The sequence below is a fragment of the Symphalangus syndactylus genome, chromosome 3 (genome assembly GCF_028878055.3).
Source record: "Symphalangus syndactylus isolate Jambi chromosome 3, NHGRI_mSymSyn1-v2.1_pri, whole genome shotgun sequence".
Taxonomy (NCBI): Eukaryota; Metazoa; Chordata; class Mammalia; order Primates; family Hylobatidae; genus Symphalangus; species Symphalangus syndactylus.
In genome coordinates, this window is record NC_072425.2 from 49,429,157 (window position 1) to 49,449,547 (window position 20,391).

The window sequence follows — 20,391 nt, forward strand, 5'->3', positions numbered from 1 at the left end:
TGGCTAGCCAGTTTTCCCAGTACCATTTATTGAATAGGGAATCATTTCCCCATTTCTCGTTTTTGTCAGGTCAAACCTGTATTTCTTTAGGGTTGTTTCTAGAAATTTATATCGTTCCTTTGAAGGGGCCATGTTTCCCTGTGTCTTTGTGTGCCTTGTGATATTTTGTTGACAACTCGTCATTTGAAAAAAAAAAAACCAGCCAATTCTCTCAATTTTCGCAGACTGGCTCCATGTGGGGAAAGACCTTCAGTAGTTAGCCCAGTGTAAAGGCCTAAGGTCTTATGCTTTTTTGGGGTATACATCTTCCTTGGATTTGTCTGTCTGGTTTTTTGTTTTTTTCCCAATTCCCCCATATACATGGCTGCTGTAATTTCTCTAAGAGCCTTACTCCTGCTTCTTCACAGAGACTCAGCTGTTTTCCTGTTTTCCTGTGCCCATAATCTCTTGCCCACAGACGACTGCAGTTTCCTGCAGTTTTCATGCACTACAGCACGTGCCACTAGCTTCTGCAGCTTTCAGCCTGAGATCCAAAGTGTCCCAGCATTCCCATCTGAACTCTGAGTCAGGCAATGAAGAACCAGTCCCTTGGGCAGCCCGCAGACATACTTTTCTCTATAATGAGAGAGAAAACTAGGAATTGGGTCACTCTGTCTCTCCCATGCTATGCCAGGGAAAGGCTAGGGCAAGTGCAAGCAAGCACAGCATGACATTTCCTATCGTTTTCAGTGTGGCTTTTTGTTGATTGGGTGTTTGCTTGGTTGCTGCACATCCTTGACTGGTTTGCAGAGCTTCCACAAAACCATTTTAACCAGCGTGTAGTTGTTTATTTGATGTTTCCATGGATGAACGGAGAGGCCATCCTAGTCTGCCATCTAGCTAACATCACCCTATCAAATGCTGAATATTTTTAAATGTTTTTTCTGCATCTATTGAGATGATCATATAGTTTTTCTTCTTTATACTATTAATTCTAGTATGGAGAATGCAGTTACTGATTTTTAATGTTAAACCTACTTTTCATTACTGCAATCGTCCCCATTTAGTCATGTAGTGTTATGTTTTTAATATATTGCTGCTATATGCTAAAATGTTAAGGATTTTTATGTCTATGTTCATGAGAAATATTGATCTATTGTTTTCTTACAGTGTCTTTGTTTCGACATCAGGGTAATTCATTTTTACTATTATTTTTTTGAGACAGGGTCTCCCTCTGTTGCCCAGGCTGGAGTGCAGTGGCCAATCATAGCTCACTGCAGCCTTGACCTACTGGGCTCAAGCAGTCCTCCCGCCTCAGCCTCCTGTGTAGCTAGGACTATAGGCATGTACCACTGCAGCTGACTAATTTTGAAATTTTTTGTGGCAACGAGGTTTTCCTGTGTTGCCCAGGCTGGTCTTGAACTCCTAGTCTCAAGCAATCCTCCCACCTTAGCCTCCCAAAGTGCTAGGATAACAGGCGTGGGCCACCACACTCGGCCTGCCCTTACTTTTCTTCCTTAAATGTTTAATTGAAGTCACTAGTGAAACTTTCTGGTCCTCAGATTTTCTTTGGGGGAAGTTTTTAAACTGTAGGTTCATTTTTTTTTAAATAGGTAGTTTCTATTCAGGTTCTCTGTTTCTTCTTGAGTCAGTTTTAATAATTTTTGTCATTTAAAGAATTATCTATTCCATCTTTCTTGTCAAGTTTATTGATATAACATCGTTTAATAATGCTTTTAGTATCTGTAGGATATGTAATGATGTCTTCTCTTTTATTTCTGACATTGGAATTTATGTCTTCTCCCTTTTTTCTCCCCCACGAACTGAGCAACAGTTTAACAAATTAAATTTTTTTAAATAGCCAGGTTTTGGGTTTATTGATTTTATCTATTGTTTCTGATTTCTTTGATTTTTACTCTTTATGATTTTCTTTCTTCTACTTACTTTATATTTAATTTGATCTTTCTTCCCCTAGCTCTTAAGCTGGTGACAAATATTTGCTCAGAGACCTTTCTTTATTCATACCATGAGACTTAAAGCTATAAATTTCCCTCAGTGGCTGCTTTATGTGCATCCCTTGAATTTTGATACATTGTGTTTTTATTTAAATTTAGTTTAAAAAATTTACTAATTTTCCTTGTGATTTCTTTTTTGACCATTGGTTATTTAGAAATGTGGTGTTTTTTTTTTTTTTTTTTTTTTTTGAGATGGAGTCTCGCTCTGTTGCCTAGGCTGGAGTGCAGTGGCACAGTCTGGCTCACTGCAACCTCTGCCTCCCAGGTTCAAGCAGTTCTCCTGCCTCAGACTCCCAAGTAGCTGGGACCACAGGCGCCCGCCACCACACCCGGCTAATTTTTTGTATTTTTGGTAGAAACGGGGTTTCACCATGTTAGGCAGGATGGTCTCGATCTCCTGACTTCATGATCCGCCCACCTCGGCCTCCCAAAGTGCTGGGATTACAGGCGTGAGCCCCCACGCCTGGCCTAGAAATGTGTTTTTAAGTTAACAAATATTTGAGGCTTTTCCACATATCTTTCTGTTACTGATGTATAATTTAATTTTGTTGTGTCTGATTATATGTTTGTATTGTTTCAGTCTTCTCAAATTCACTGAGAATTGTTTTATGGTTCTGAATTTGGTCTGTTTCAGTAATTGTTCCATGTAAACTTCAAAATAATGTTGGGTGGAATGTTTTCTAAATGTCCGTTGGGTTGAGATGGTTGATAATTATTGAAGACTGTGGCGGGTCTGAGATTTTTTTTTCCTTCTTTTTTGGAGGGTAACAAGTTAGACTGCCACTGTTTCATGCATGCTGGCTGAAGACATAGGACTTCTGGGTCAAAGACAAAGGATTTTATAATCACAGCACAGCAAGCCACAAGAGTTTGGTGTTTGTATCTGCCCCTCTGGTCCCAGAAGACCTATGGGAGAGATGCAGAGAGTCCTAGGTAAATACTGTGCACACGTGGATTTGTGTCACAGCTGAGGAACCTACAGCTTGTATTGCCCAAATCTTTTATAACAGGCTGCAAACAAACTTCCTTTTTCCTGGAGGAAGACATTATTGTTATTATTGGACAGTTAACAAACCTGTCCATTTCTTCTGAATGAGACCCTGTCTCTTTTCCAAAGGGGTTGGCTGTACAAATATCATTGAAAAGATAGTCTGGAGCCAAAGCAGAAATGCAGCAGACCCATGGAGAATTGTCTACCAATAATACTGTTGTTCAGGTCCCTATAGTCTTCTGATTTTCTGTCTATTTTTATCAATCTCCTAAGAGATGATGTTGAAGCCTCCAATTATGAGTTATTAATTGCTATTTTCAATTCTGTCATTTTTTGTTTCATTTATTTCTAAGCTTTGTTACTGGATATAAACACATTTAGAATTGTTACATCTTCTTGATGAATTGACCCTTTTATCATTGTGAAATCTCTCCTTTTTCCTGGTAATACTTTTTGTTCTTAAGCCTGCTTTGTCTGACATTAAAACAACAGTAACAACAATAACAGTTTTCTTTTGATTACTGTTTGCATGGTACATCCTTTTGCTTTTAACTTACCCGTGTCTTTATATTTAAAGTGGGTTTTTCGTAGGTAGCATATAGTTTTTGGTTTTATCTAATGTGATACCTGCTGCCTTTTCATCTAATATTTAAAACATTTCTATATAGTATAATTATTGATATGGCTGTTTAAATCTTTAATAGTAGTTGCTATTGTTAAGTAACAAGCCATTCCAAAATTAGTGAATAAAATAATAATCCTTTTAATGCTTTTTTGGATTCTGGGTCAGGAACTCCACTACACAATGTAATGGGCCTCCACTGGGAAGACTTGAATCCTGGCAGAATTCAGCATCTGGGGCTGGAGTCACCTCCGTGCTTACTCCCTAGTTTTCCTGACGTTAGTTGATACTGTCAGCTGGTTCCTCAAATGAGGCTGTCATCTGGAACCCATGGCCTCTACACGAGGCTTCTTGGCTTCCTCACAGCATAATGGCTGGGTTTCATGAGAGTGTCCCCAAGAGAACCAGGCAGAAGCTACATAACCTTTTGTAACCTACCCTCAGAAATCACAGGGTTACTGTACTCTCAGCAGGAGCAGTCATACCACCCCACTCAGATTCAAGGGAAGGGATCTGAAACCCCACCTCTCAGGGGGAGGAGTATCGAAGATCTTTAACACCAGACTTCAAAACTGCCACATCTAGCACCTTGCTATTTGTTTTCTGTTTTTGTCATCTGTTCTTTGTTCTTTCCTCCTCTCTCCCGTCCTTCTCACTCTCTCTCCCCATCCACCTCTCTCCATCTCCCTCTCCTCCTCTCCTACCGCCTTCTTCCCTCACTTTCTTGTTTCTCCTTACCTCTTCAGAGACCATATAAACTGCTCTCTGCTCCCCTAAGAGAGGCTCTTGTTTTTAGGAATTTAATTCTTTTACATTTCTTTGCATCCTCAGATGCCAAGTGGTTTATCCATTTTATTTAGTTATTACTGCAGAAGCAGTGATCTGTATCTGAACTGTAAGAGATATCTTTGTCTTTGAACTGGTAAGTTTACACCATTTAATTTTTCAAAATTACTGCTAGTTTGGAACTCTTTTTTATAACTAAATTTATTATTTCAATTTGACCTATTTTTAATGTTTCTTTTAAACTCTTTATTATATATTTTTTGTGGTAAAATGCACATAAAATTTATTATCTTAACCATTTTTAAGCATATAGTTCAGTGGTATTAAGTACATTCATATTGTCGTGCAGCTATTACTACCATCCATCTTCAGAACTCTTTTCATATTGTGAAACAGTACCCATTCAACAGTAATTCTCCATTTCCTCTGCCCCGGCACCACCATTCTACATTCTCTCTCTGTGATTTTTGACTACTCTAAGTACCTCATATAAGCGGAGTCATGCAACGTTTGTCTTTCTGTGTCTGACTTACTCCACTAAGCATAATGCCATCAAGGTTCATCCATGTTCTAGCGTAAGTCAGAATTTCCTTACTTTTTAGGACTGAGTAAAATTCCATTGTATGAATAGACCACATTTTGCTTATCCATTCGTCTGTCAGTGGACACTTGGGTTGCCTCTGCAGTTTAGCTGTTTGTGGATAATGCTGCTGGGAACATGGGTGTACAAATATCTCTTCAAGATCCTGCTTTCAGTTCTTTTAAGTATAAACCCAGAAGTGGAATTGTTGGATCATCTAGTAATTCTATTTTTAAATTTTTAGATATTATTATTATTTTTAGAGACAAGGTCTTGCTGTGTTTCCCAGGCTAGAGTGCAGTAGTGTGATCATGGCTCACTGTAATTCAAACTCCTAGGCTCAACTGATCTTCCCACCCCAGCCTCTTGAGTAGCTGGGACTACAGGCATGCACCACCATGCTCAGCTAATTTTCCAAATTTTTTTTGTAGAAATAGAGTCTTGCTTTGTTCCCCAGGCTGTTCTCAACTCTTGGCTTTAAGCAGTCCTCCTGCCTCGGCCTCCCACAGTGCTGGGGTTACCAGTGTGAGCCACCACACCTGGCCCGTTTTCTGTTTTTTTCATAGTAGCTATCCTAATGGATGTAATGTAGTATCACATTGTAATAGTTTTGAGTTGCATTTTTCTAATGATTAATGGTGTTGAACATCTTTTCATGTGGTTGTTAGCTGTTTGTATGTCATGTTTGGAGAAATGCCTATTTGGTGCAGCTATTTTTCAGTTGTGTTGTTTGGTCTTTATTGCTGAGTTTTAGTTCTTTATACATTCTGGGTATTAATCCCTTATCCTGGTATATGATTTGCAAATATTTTCTCCCATTCTGTGGGTTGCCTATTTACTACATCCGTAGTGTCTTTTGGAAGTTTTAAATTTTGACTGTTTGATTTGACTATTTTTTTCTTTTGTTGTCCATGCCTTTTGTGTCATAGCCAAGGAATCATTGCCAAATCTGTTGTCTTAAAGCTTTTGCCCTATCTTTTCTTCTAAGAGTTTTATAGTTTTAGGTCTTAAATGTAAGCCACGGATGCATTTTGAGTTAATATTTTTATATGGAGCTAGGTAAGGGTACACAGTTGCATTCTTTTCCATATGGATAGTCAGAATTTCCCACCATCATTTGTTGAAAAGGTCGTCTTTTCCCCATTGAATGATCTTGGCACCCTTGTTGAAAATCATTCAACCAGATATGCAGGGTTTATTATTGGACTCTGTATTCTATTCTACTGATCTGTATGTCTGTCTGCCTGGACCACACTGTTTTTTATTACTGTAGCTTTTTAGTAAGTTTTGAAATCAGGAAGTGTGAGCCTTCTAGCTTACTTCTTCTTAGGGATTGTTTTGGCTATTCTAACCCTTTTGATTGATGGTTTTTACTATTTCCTTTCATCTCTACTTTTTGCTTATTAGGTGTATCTTTTTATCTCTTACTGGCTGCTCTAGGGCAGCAGTGTCCTATAGAAATATAATGTGAGCCACAATTGTGAGCCCCATATTTCCCACTAGCAACATTAAAAAACTCAAAAGAAAGAAATGAAATTAATTAAAAAATATTTTACTTAAGCCAGTATAATGAAAATATCATTGCAACATGTAGTCAAAATAAACAGAATGAGATACTTTGTTCTCCTTCTCATACTAAATCTTTGAAATTCAGTGTGTAACTTGTAGCTTATCTCAGTTCAGACAAGCCACATTTCAAGCTTTTATTTGCCTGTGTGGTCAGTGGCTACTGTGTTGGGAAGCACAGCTCTAGGATTTATAATATTCATATTTTGCATAATACATGACTACAAATATTACTTGAAAATAGAGTACATAACATATGTGTATACTATTAGAACCTCATCACAGTCTACAGCCACATCTCCTCTCCTTTCTGTTTATCGTGGTGGTACATTTACTTCTAAACATTTTATAAACCCATGATATATTATTAATTTAGTTTTAAACAAAATTACTGTTTTAACAAAATTGACAAGTAAGGAAAAAATCTTCTCTGTTTACCCACAGATTCTCCCTTTTCAGCACTCTCCCTTTCTTCCTGCAGATACACATTTCCATGTGTTGTCACTTTCCCTCCTTGAGCTTCTCTTACCATTGCCTGGAGTGCATGCCTGCTGCTGACAAATTTTCTCAGCTTTGGTTTGTCTGAAAGAGGCCTCATTTCACCTTCACTTTTGCATGATAGATTTCTAATTTGACAGGTTCTTTTCTTTGCTATTTGGTACTTTAAAGAGGTAATTCCATTCACCTCTGTCTTGCGTAGTTTCTGAGAAGGCTGTTGTCATTTTTATCTTTGTTCATCTGTGTCTTTTTCTACTTAAGCTGCTTTTAAGAATTTTTTCTTTATCATAGATTTTCAGAAGATTGATTATGATGTATCATGGTATAGTTTTCTTTGTGTTCATCCTAGTTGGAGTCTTTCGAGATTCCTCTATTTGTGCATTTATAATTTTCATCAGATTTGGAAAAAATTTAGTTATCATTCCTTTAAGTGTTTATTCTGTCCTGTACCCTCTTTCCTAGGACTTGAATTCTATCAGTGTTAACCTACGTGAGATTTTCCCAAAGATCATTGAGGTTCTTGTCATAATTTTCCCCATCTGTTTTCTCTCTCTGCTTCCTTTTGGATAGTTTTATTGCTATGTCTTTAAGTTTCTAAAGATTTTTCTTTTAAAAAAAGGTTTAAAGAATGAATGACTTTAAATCTTTAAGTCTTTCTCATGAAGTATTTAATCTGCTTAATTTTGCTTTGTGTATTTTTTATTTCATATATTGTATTCTATATCTGTAGAAGTTGTGACTGGTTCTGGTTTTTTTTTTTCTTATCATTAATTTCTCTCCCAATTATGTTTTTCTTTAAATACCTATAATACATGTAATTGTTTAAGGTCTTTACCTCTTCCATCATCTCTGCCATTTCCAGCCTGCTTCCTTAAGCTGCTTTTCGTTTTGGTTATGGGTAATATTTTACTGCTTCTGAGCATACCTAGTAACTTTTTATTAGATGCCAGGTATTATGAACATTGCATTGATGAATGTTTTGATTACGTTGTCTTCTTTTAGAGAGAGTGTTGTTTTATCCCGGCAGACATTTATGTTTTGTAGATTAGGTCTATCCTTTCCAGGCTTGTTTGTAAATGTTGTTGGGGCAGGTCTATAGTAGCCTTTCTTCAGGGCTAATTTTATCTGCCTTTTCATATGCACAGATAATTAATTTTACCAAGGTCAAGTAGCATATTAAGGTCAAATAGCATAACGAGGTCAAGTAGTACCCTACGTATGCACAGAATATTATTCAGCCAAAAACTCAGAGCCCCCATGTTGATTTCTGGAGTCTTTGCTCTATCTAGTTTCCTTCTTGGCTCTCAAATTGTAGCTGTCTTTGCCTTATCAGACTCCAGTGTTGGTCTCCTTAACTCAGCGAAACTTCTGTGCTCTGCTCACGATGGCTCTCCAGCTGTGGTTCAGAAAGTGCACCCAGGCAGAGAGCCAGGCCAATCATAGGGATTCCCTCATTGGTTTTTCTGCTTTCAAGATCGCAGTCTGGTGCTGCCTGTTGTCAAGTGTCTGAAAATATTTTGTTCAGTTTTCTAGTTTCCTGTAGCAGGAGGATACATATAATAGCTTGCTAGGTTTAGAAGTCCTGAAGACAACTGGAGTGCTTTAAAATCCTTTGAAAAAATTGATAAGCCTTCAAGAAATTTTTAAGTAGTTTTAGAGGTTAGTATATATATTAATATGCTACTTGACCTTGGTAAAATTAACATTTTCAGGTTACAAAGATCTATTGTAACCTGTCCTATTAGTATATAGATAGAGTTTAAGAAATGTATATGACATGTTTTCAGAGTCTCCATTCTGTAATAATTGCCATTTGTTAAGATTGTTAAGTTGAAAAAAATTGTTTGGCATCTAGATCAGATTTAAAAGGAGTTAAACCAAATTGAGACTGAATTTTGGAATGGCTATGCCAAGTACTCTGCAACACAGCTAATTGCCTGGATTTAAATACTGGTGTGTCACTTATTAGCTTATTACCTTGGGCAAGTCATATAACTTTTCGAAATTACAGTTTTCCATCTGTAGTGACAAAATAACTTTACCACCTCGTAGGATTGTTGTATTAAGTGATTATATATATATATATATGTATAGTGTGTGTGTGTGTATGTGTGTGTGTAAAGCTTTTAGAACAATGCCTGATGTTATGTGCTCAATAAATGTTAATTATTGTCATTGTTGTGATTGTCATTGTTAGGGAACTGAGTTTCTCATTAAGTTAAGGTTTATTAAGCCTGAAATTTTTTTTTTTACCATTTTAATTGAGACTTCTCTTGCTTTTTTAACCAAGTATATCATTTTATAATTTAAAGAATAATAAGTAACACATATCCATCATCCAGTGTTAGGAATAGAATGTTACTGATACGTTCAATATCATCCACATAACTGTCCCTGCTCACATATCCTATTCTCTCTTCCTATCTTGAATTTTCTATTTAATGTTGCCTTGCTTTCTTAAAAATAGTTTTGCTATGTATTGATTTAGTCATAAATAATATATATTAATTTTTCCTGTTTCTAAAATTTTATATAGATATAATGACATGTATTCTTCTGCCAACTGCTTGTTTGCTTGGTGGTGTATTTTTTTGAGATTTGTTCATGTTGGTGCACGTAGTCATGTGCATTCATTTGTACCAGGGTAGAGTGTGTTTATTTCCAGGTTTTGCTGTTACAAACAGTAGAGCTCTGAATATTTCTGTGCATATTTCCTGGTATACATGTGCAAGAGTTTCTCTGGGTATATGTCTGGATGCAGACATTTCAGGTTATAATCTTTAGCAGGCTGATCGCTGGAGCAGGCCAGAGTAGAAGTAGGTTATTACAGTAGGCCAGGCGAGGGGTTATGAGGGCTTCAACCAGAGTGATTACCTTGGGATGGAGGGAAGCAGATGAATTGGAGATTTTGTCTGGAAATATAATCAATAGATATTGATGGTATATTTTATAAAGGGGGCCGGATGAAAAAGAACATCAAGGAGACTCCCAGGACTTTACATCAAGTTGCCATTTACTGAAATGAGAACTGCTCCCAACAGATAGACATATTTTATTTTGTTTTAATTCATACATGGGCTTTTAAAAAGAATAAACTTTATTTTTTAAAGCAGTTTTAGGTTTGCAGCAAAATTGAGTGGAAGGTACAGATATTTCCCATATCTCCCAATTCCTACACATGCACAGCCTCCCCTGTTATCAACAGTCCCCTCCAGAGGGATGCATTGGTCACAACTGATGAACCTGTCCTGACACATCGTTATCACTCAGAGTCTGTAGTTGACACTAGGGCTCACTCTGGGTAGTGTACATTCTATGGGTTTGGGCAAATGTGCAATGACACATATCCACCATTACAGTATCATACAGCGTAGTTTCACTGCCCTAGAAATTATTCGTGCTCTCCCTGTTCATTACCCTCTTCTCCCTGATCTCTAGCAGCCAGTAATCTTTTTACTGTATCCACATTTTTTCCTTCCCCTGAATGTCCTATAGTTGGAATCATAGATTATCTAGCCATTTCAGATTGGCTTCTTTCATTTAGTAATATCATTTAGTAGCTCATTATTTTTAAAGTGCAAAATAACATTCCATTGTCTGGATATATTACAGCTTATCCATTCACCTACCGAAGGTCGTCTTGGTTGCTTTCAAGTTTTGGAATTATGAGTAAAACATCTGTGTTTACTAAAACACAGATGCTAAAAACGTGTGTGCAGGTGTTTGTGGGGACACAAGTTTTCAACTCTTTTGGGTAAATATCAAGGAGTATGATAGCTGGAGGATATGGTAAGGGTATGCTTAGTTTTATAAAAAACTGTCACAATGTCTTCCAAAGTGGCTGCACCATTTTTCATCCCCATCAGCAGCAGATGAGAGTTCCTGTTGTTATACATCCTTGTCAGCATTTGGTGTTAGCAGGGTTCTGGATTTGGGCCATTTTAATAGGTGTATAGTGGTATCTCATTGTTGTTTTAATTTGCATTTCCCTGAGGACATATGATGTGCAGCATCTTTTTGTGTGCTATTTTTCATTTGTATATCTTCTTTGGTGAGGTGTCCATTACAGTCTTTGGTCCATTTTTTAATCAAGTAGTTTTCTTCTAGTTAAGTTTTAACAGTTCTTTATATGGATATGTCTTTTGAAAATATTTTCTCCTACTCTGTGGCTTTTCTTTTAATTCTCTTGATAGTATCCTTTGCAATGACATAGTAGGAGATAATATGGGTGACTTTTCCTTTAAAAGGTTTATGAAGGCCGGGCGCAGTGGCTCACGCCTGTAATCCCAGCATTTGGGGAGACCGAGGTGGGCGGATCACCTGAGGTCAGGAGTTCGAGACCAGCCTGACCAACATGGAGCAACCCCATCTCTACTAAAAATACAAAATTAGCCAGGCGTCGTGGCGCATGCCTGTGATCCCAGCTACTCGGGAGGCTGAGGCAGGAGAATCACTTGAGCTTGGGAGGCAGAGGTTGCAGTGAGCCGAGATTGCACCATTGCACTCCAGCCTGGGCAACTAGAGCAAAACTCCATCACAAAAAAAAAAAATAAATAAATAAAGGCTTATGGATTAGCAGAAGGCATTTACAGCAGAAGGCATTTACAGAGTTTAATACTTTCCTGTCCCTTACCTCTTCCCTGCAAAGTTTATTAGAAGATGGATTTTTAACATCTAGGCTGAAATACTACAGTCAGAGCCATTTGTGTCACACTCATGAATGTAGTCTAGTCTGTATTATTAAAATTTTAAAATAAACACCAAAAAGACAGACAGACACACACGTACACACACACTCACCCTTCATTCCTCTTCCTTAGGATGAAGTAAAATGTGTTGTTATATTAAGCCTCTAAACAAACTGCTTTATGGCTCCAGCAGCTTTGTGTTGTTTCTTATCTTTGTAACATTTTGCCACAGGTACAGTATATAATGAAGTAGGTGGGGGTGGCTAGTGGAGAGATTGTAACACTGTCAATGAGAAGGCATCTGGGATTTGTCCGTCTGACCTGCTCAGTCAGAGTAGTGGAGCCACCCAGAGTTGTAGGGAGCATCAGTCTAGGAAGGAGATGGGCAATGTTGCATCTCCTGGAGGCCAGCACAGTTCAAAGTTGGTTTTCTGAGTCTCAGTCTTGTGGTTTTAGGATTTTATGGCTTTTGGTGGGTATGTTTGGGAAGGAGGAGTCTTCATTCCTTGCTTAACCTATGCAAATAATCTTGAAGGACTTTGATCACTGGGCAGAGGGATAGGAGACTGCCATCTGTCCTCCAGATGAAAGGGTTCTTCTTGGCAGGAGCACTACAGAGATGGAAGTTGTGATTTTTTGGTTGTTTTGACTTTATGCTTCTAGAAATGATCTTTTAAAAAATTCTTACAGCTCTTTTGTTTTCTTTTCTTCTTTATGGTTTCTTTCCTTTTTAGTGATAGAAGCTGTGGCCAGCTCTTCATGTGAGTTCGCTCACTTGCCCCTCCGAAGGCAGGCATCCTGATATAGACCAGTTAGGGTGGAGGTTTGGGGTCTTCCTTGCTCACCTTTGAGCCAGGCTGGCCTGCCAATTTCTGGCTGAGCTGACTTGACCTTCAAAAAAACCAAACTTGATATTATCTTGTCTCCTACAGAGGAAGACATGCAGTATGGGGCTGGGGGCTGGGGGCTGGGGGTGGAGCAAGGTTTGGTTGTACTCCCATTCATTAGTTCACCTCCTTTCCTGAGTTCCTGTCCTGGGTATCCTCACTGACCCTTATACACTGTACCTGGGATAATGCTCCTGGAAAAGCATGTCTTTGCAGCCCCATTACTGTCATCATGAACAAAATTAGACAGAATGGAAAGCAAATTTTTGTTACAAAACAAAGTTTGGGGGTAAACAGACCTGCAGATTTTTACAACTGCTGTGTTTCTTGGTATTCTCCTGTGTGTTTAATCACTGGACAGATGTAAGGGTGAATTTTATTGTTCCCTTGGTGCATGTTTAACCTGTATCTTAGCTATTTATTAAGGGGTTTAACTTGGGCTGTATGTCTTCTTTAAGAGCTTGGAAGGGAATTTAGAGTGGCATATCTATTTTCATTGCAGCGTTAGATGTACGGTAAGTTAAACCATTTTTGTGAAAATTGAAAGCGTAATGTTAAAAGTGTCCAGTTTTTTAGCCATTTGTGCACATTAAAAATAACTTGCTATTTATGTTCAGTGGTTTCCTTGTTAGACGATGTAGGGGACTTGCCACAACACATGCAACAGATTATAAAAAGACGGCAAATTTAATAATTACAACATGGCACAGACCACGCTGGCAGATACCAGGATCCAGCACACTCTTTAATCATCATGCTTCCCATAGTGTGGGTGGTCATGGTCCGCAGACATTTCAGGCAGGCCAGTCCCGTTGCAAGAGCACAAGTAAACAGCATTCCACAGGCTTTTCAGGATTTTTAATTTGAAAAAGTATAGCATTTCTTTTAGGTTGCTTTCCCTTTCTCCCTCCTCCTTCTCCCGCCTCCTCCTCTAAATTTTCGTTGTTTAGAATGTTTGCTTTTTCAGGCAAAACCTTTTTGCGTATGCTTTTGCGTATTTCTTTTTCCAGGTTTTATTTGGGGCAACAAAATAAAACATTTCTTAATACTCCTGAAGCCTGTTTCAGCACAAAAGCTGAAAATGACCGATAGGATATTTTGCTCTTTGGAGAAGTTAGCAACTTTTCATTATAAGTCCTGGTAAATTGAATTTAATCAATTTATTTCCTTATTATTTTTTTAATTTAACTTTTACCCCTTGTTTCCTTTGATGTTTGTTTGATTAAATGAAAATTTGAGTCGTTTGCAAAGTTTTTTCTTCCTCATTCAAAAATGTTGTTCTTGCTAGCCTGTTTTGTTCTTCTAGTTTCCATTTTTTTGAAGGTTTTATGATCTTAGTCTTTAATGTTAATGAATATTGATAAAAGAAGCAAGTCACTAGTTTTTGTTCATTAATGAGAATTATGGAGTTTAGTAAAGCTCTCAGTTTCTCTGGGGAGGAGTTATTATAAGTAATAAATGTGTACAAATGGAAATGTATCATTCCAAAGCTTTAACATTTTCTCTGAAAGTGTTTTTTTTTTTAAAGAAAAACTTGGAAAAATACAGATATTTTAATAAAGAACAGTTAATATTACAGATGTACACCTTTCTCTTCTTTCCTTCCTTAGGGGGTGCTGTCTTGTTGCTTTAAATTGTAGACAGACTGTTCCTAGTCTTCATATATATAATTAAAGACAGTTGTCAAGTTTTTTTAAAATATAAAATATGACATCTTAGCTGCTATTTTATATAGGCACACATAATTGAGTAAAAGAGCTATGTAAAAAAAACTTTAAATGTATATATCATAAGATATAGTCCTTAAAGTCATAGTATACTGTACCTTTTTTTACATAAGCTGATTAAAAATGAATTGCCAGCAATTATAATTTATAATGACATTGTCAAAACCAGCTTAAAGAGAAAGTGGTGTGACTATACATTTTAGAAGGAATAACTTCCTTTAAGAATCATACCTGTATAGAATACAGTGCTATACATAATTTTTGGAGTTTTGTTATTGTTCATGAAAGCATTTAAAAAATGCGTTAGTCATTTTCATTTATGATAAAGCTAATCTAATTCTCTATTCTGATGCTTCTTGCCAAGCTTTAGATCATAACAGCTTAATTTAAGACAAAAATTGCTGGCTAATCCCCTTTGGTATTTTGAAGCTATTTTGGGCACCCTTTGTTCTATGGTACGTTCCATTCTGTTTATGGGGAGCCATCGGGTGTTTGATGTGGGACCCTCTGGCAGAGGAGATTGGAACTCCAGAGTCTGGGTGCAACTGGGACAAGTTAAGGATGCTGAATTTAACTTGCTCTTGGATTTGTATTTCTTCTATATAAATTGAAGGATTACATTTAATTTTAAACTTTGGAGTAGGGGTAAGGCAGGTTGGGTTTGATTTTCAAAGTCAACGTTTGGAGTTTGGTAACCATATCAAAAGCGAGGATTTTGACAGATTTAATTTTCATATTACTGGTTAACATATACTTATGACTAAGTGTTTAGTCTCCCCTTTCCTGAGCTTCCTGATGGGTGTCAGATTTGCATTAAGACACCAAGGCCGACCCGCCTACACACAAAAATTGTGTTTTGAAAGTTCTTAATCCCTCATTTCAGACTCATGTTGTGGTTCCCACCAAGTGGGCTGCCTGAGACCCAGTGGAAGTTCAGCAGATTTCTATTCACAGGCATGCTCTCAGAACATCTCCCCAGTTACCAGTGCCTGATTAATGTCCTCGTGATTGATATCCATGGGTCTATATAGATGAAGCTTCTTGAACTCCATTCATAAAACAGATATATAGCCATATAAGAGACATGAGTAATGGATGACTAGAAGACTAAATGTTCTACGTATTGCTTTTTGTGGTTCCTTCAGTGAAATTAAAGGATCAATATTTTACATAAGTTTAAACTAATATTCTTGAAATTATTTTACTTTCCTGGCCTTTTGTCTATAAAGAACACGTTAGCATATACTAACCGTGTCTTATTATTGAACACGGTGCTTCTGTGCTCCTGGGGATATTTACGGTTATCCCCTCCACTCCGTCCTAAGTGTAAGTATACATTGTTGTGTTTTTGTGTTACAGATTAACAGCTCTGAAAATGTGGTCCAAGGACTGTGGGGTCTTCAAGACTATTTCAGGAGGCCTACGAGGTCCTCCCTTTTCCAGCTATGTAATTTTATTATGCTGGATTTTCTTTATAAATTGAACTAAAGCAACATATCACAACAGATTGAATGCCACAACAGATAGGAGAACACAGCTGTCTTCTATTGGGAGAGACATTAAAGAGATTTGCAAAAAAATGTAAAACAGTGCCACTCAAAATTTTTTGTTTTATTTTGGAAAACATTTTTTTATAAATAATATTTTTGTTAACATGTAAAGGGTTATCTCATATTAATTACTAGGTAAATAGTTTAAATTTTTCTGAGGCTTAATTGCAAGTACAGTAAATAGTGATAGGTAAAACCAAAATAAAAAGTGCTTTGGGATCCTGAGACCAGAAAACTTAAGAACTGCTAATATATATATATATATTGGGACTATTGCTGTGGTTCTAAAATCAAACTTCCATTGGCTTCTCTGAGAGTTTTAGCCAAGTGAGCATATAAAATGTAGTGAAATTAGCCTACAGTTAGGAGATTTTAATGAACTGTCTCCTTCACATTTTCAGGTGTTTTGTTTTGTTTTGTTTTTTTGAGACAGGGTCTTGTTCTGTCACCCAGCCACGAGGCTGAAGTGCCCTGGGCTCAAGCAATCCTTCCACCTCAGCCTTCCAAGTAGCTAGAACCACAGGCGTGTGCCACCACGCCCAGCTATATTTTTGTATTTTTTTGTAAAGATGGGGTCTTGCTGTGTTGCCCAGGCTGGTCTTGAACTCCTGAGCTCAAGTGATCTGTCCGCTTCAGCCTCCCAAAGTTGTGGGATTACAAAGTGGCATGAGCCACTGTGCCTGGCCTCATGTGTCTTTTTATAAATAAATTATCAAGTAAAGCTGCCACTGTCCTCTTGTAAATTTAATAAGGAGTCATAGGTTTTGGAGTTATGATCCCTTTTACTTATTTAGCTGATATTTCTTTGTAGTTTGACATAATCTGGACCCATCTGAATTGTAATATGTGACTTTTAACAAACATTGTAGATTGCCATCTTTCGTATGTGATCTCATGCCATTCATGGAATCTATGGCAGTTTGTCAGTAAGGATAGAACTCATCATTCTTGTGTATACTTGGGATGTTTCTAACCACATTTGCCTCAGTTACCTAATTTTTTTTGCTTTTCAATTGATTTCTAGTTTGGGGATGAAGAAGAAAAAGAATGTAACTGGCAAAGTAGCCATTATTTTTTGCCTTTATTCTTATTTCACACTTTCTATTTTTAGTTTATCTTGCTTTGTAACTGATCCTTTAGAATGTAATTACTTCTTAATTGGAAGGGGCTAACTGCCCCACAGAATAAACTTCTGTAATTAGAAAAAGAGTCCCGTAACATCTGATCTGGTTCTTTTGCCCTGAGCGTATTTGTTGGCAATTTATGGCAAGGTTGACTCACTGGTGGGGGGCTGCCTCACTCCTAACCTGTGCTAGAAAAGCTGGCTCTTTCTAGAGGCAGCCCTGCCCCGTTAAGCCCAGTTCTCTCTGCCCTGACATCTCCACCTCTACTGGAGCAGTTTCCCCAGTTCTCTTCCCAGCCAGCAGCACCCCTGGAGTCTTCCTTTTAGTCTCTGGTCACATGAATGAAGAGGAAATTTTCCTCCTTCTCCAAGCTTAATACAGCAGTTTTATATATTTGACATTGTAGGTGATTTGCATGGCAATGAGCTTTTTAGGCTGTTTTTTGACTTCTGCCAAACGCCTAATTGATTTTTTCAGTTTTCTTCCAAGATTATAGTTGTCAAGAACCATCTGCCTTATATATTACATTAAATGGGTTAAAGCTGCAAATGCTTCTTTAAGCAAAATATAGGTGTGTATCTTATAGAAAGTAATACAATATAGCCAGTCTGAGGTTTGGAGTGTATTAAGGTACTTGGTTTCTGGAAATCTTTTTAAGCTTGGAAACCTTTAAACCTGTGACTTAAAAATGGATCTACAGCTATCTAAGTAGGTGGCCTTCTGTGTCTTGGCTAGTTTTAGAGTGTGGTGTTTGTTTCTTACGCAAAAAGGAACAAATTTAAATCACTAGGTACTAAACCAGCAGATTTCAGTGTGGATTAGTTAAGGAATAATTGTAGTTCTTGTGTGGTGGCACAATTTTTTTCCCTACATTTTGTTTATGCAGACTGTCTTTTTTTCCTTCGTCCTTTTCTTTTTTTCACTGAAAAAGGAAATCGCAATTTTGTTAGTGGATTGCTTTGAAGAAAATACGGAGGGAAAGAGAGAACCAGACTTGACTTGTGATTACTTTTCATGAGTGTGGATAAGTATGGGCTTCAAGACTTGCCAGGCCTTCAATTCTTTGGCTTGCTTTTTTTCTTAACATTTCCAAAGGTTTTGTTAGTGACTTTCAAATGGAACTTCAAGCCTTGGAACAGTTCCATTAAAAAGTTGTGTGGTCTTTGCCACAGTAGCAGCATGGTTTATTTTTCCTGTACTAGTTTCACAGAGGTTAACTGAGCTGGAAATGATGAGAGACTAGCAGTGCAAGCGGGTGGGTGTGTGCTGTGTGTGTGCTTTTTCCCTCTTGATTTGTGCAAAAAAAAATATTTTTTTATTGGCATTAACTTGTACTTTAAATGTTGTTTAAAAAGGAAGCAAGTCAAATTATCCTAAAATGCTTTATACTACATTGTTGAAAACTTTCAAAAATGTTCTCTTTTGTTAATTGTATTTTTATATTGCATAGTACCAGCCCACATTTATAAAAGGCAATTCATTGTACAGATTTGCTTTCTTGATGGGAAATGTACTACAGTTTACAGCTCAGCATAGTCTTAGTTGACGTGTTCTGGAGAGTGCTTTTTATCTGTCTGAATTTAAAAGAACACTTGACTATGTTCATGATTGAGACAGTTTTATTCCTGGTTCAAATAAATATCTTGAAGTTAAAATATGCACCTTTTATTCCTTAAGTGAGTATATTTTTTAAGAAAACATGGTCTGTTATTTATATGTCATCTGCTTGTTATATGCATAAGTTACTTGAAGAATAGTGAATTTCTAATGAAAATAACAATTACATTAATACTTTAGATTTTAATGCTGTTTTGTAAATTTTAAAGCAAATTCATGTATCTCATTTAATTCTCACAACAACCTCATGATACCCCAGGGCAGATATAACTATCTCCATGTTATAGATGAGATGAGAAATGTAAGGCATTTGCCTGAAATCCCGCATTTGGTAAATGAAGGAGCTGGATCAAGTCCTCACATCCCTGACTCTGCTGTTCGTCTTGCTGCTCTCCCGTAAACAGCCACTTAGACCTCCTTGATAGTTTACACCATGGCTTGTGGATGGACAACTGCCATAAAATTGTTTATAACACACACTTATTGACTGCTTACAAAGTTTCACACATTTTGAAATAAGACTTACCCCAATTAATTCCCTCACCAACTCTCTGAGTTAGGAACTACTATTATATCCCTATTTTGTAGTTGAGGAAACTCAGGTTCGTTAGATAGGTGAGTTGAGCTTCCTATGGTAATGTAGCCAGTAAGTGGTGGGTACTAATGTGAACCCCAGCAGCTTTGCTCTGAGATCCAGGGTCCCTGACTGCTACCGTGCATGAGCTCCCAGTGGTTCATGTGCCGGATTTTCAAACGCCAGGCATTCACTGGTATTCGTAATAGCATCTGTTTGCATTCATCTGTAATCTTGAAGATTTGACCATGAAAAATTAGAAATGAGAGGTTTATCCTCCAAATTTACACCAAAATAAATTTTTAAATATAAAATACATATTATTATCAGTAGCTATACCACATGGAGCAGATAGCTACTAACTTGTATAAATCATCCTAAAAATAAGTGTTTATTAAGAAACAAAGAAGGTTCATATAAGCTGGGGGAAATTTTTTTTATCTAATAAATGTCCTCTCTGTTGTATAGAGGGTTCTTAAAATGTAAAACTTTTGGGGAGAAGTGAAGTATGGAAGGTTTCACCTAAACAGCAGAGCCATTGTACCAAGGCGAATGTGTACCTTTCAGAACTCTGGAAGTCACTACTGTAAACACTCATCCTTGGAATGGAAACCAGGAGCCTCTGGTGGTGGTTTTTTCTCTGTTCCCCCACCCCTCCATTCAACAAATGGAATGCCTGTGTGCGCCAGGCACTGTCTGTGCTGTGCTGGGCACACAGTGGTGCTCAGATGGTTCAGGAGGCAAACAGCCATCAGTCAGTACTTCCTTAGACCGAGAGAAGGGTGGCTAGTAAGGTCATGGCAAATGGACATGAGGTGGTCTTGCTGGAGCTGACACTGGAAGAGCAATTCGGGCTTTAGTAGGTGAGGAGGAGAGGGAAGGGGATGTAGGAGGTGAGCAGAACACACTGGGAGGAGGCATGGTGAGTAGGAGGGGCCCAAGGAGGCAGAGAGGGCTGTGGGTGCAGGGTAGGGCTGCAGAGTCAATCCTGGGGAGGCTTCTCTATATCTAAGCAGCAGCAGGAGGAAAGGATTTTAAGTACTAGGGGTGAAGTGGGGGGTTTTGAAAACTGGTCAGAGTGCAGTCTGCGGAACAGATTGTTTTAAGGATATGATACATGGCAAGGTCTAAACCCATTCAGATCCAACACCAGTTTTTAAGAACAGATGTTTTATAGTACCTGCTTG

At 37.7% G+C, this 20,391-nt stretch overlaps 1 protein-coding gene across 10 annotated transcripts in view; it reads left to right on the forward strand.

The window, feature by feature from the left end:
• The window catches only part of FANCC (FA complementation group C), a 226,300-nt gene that overhangs the window by 98,641 nt on the left and 107,268 nt on the right, over nucleotides 1–20,391 (forward strand). The window lies entirely within an intron of this gene.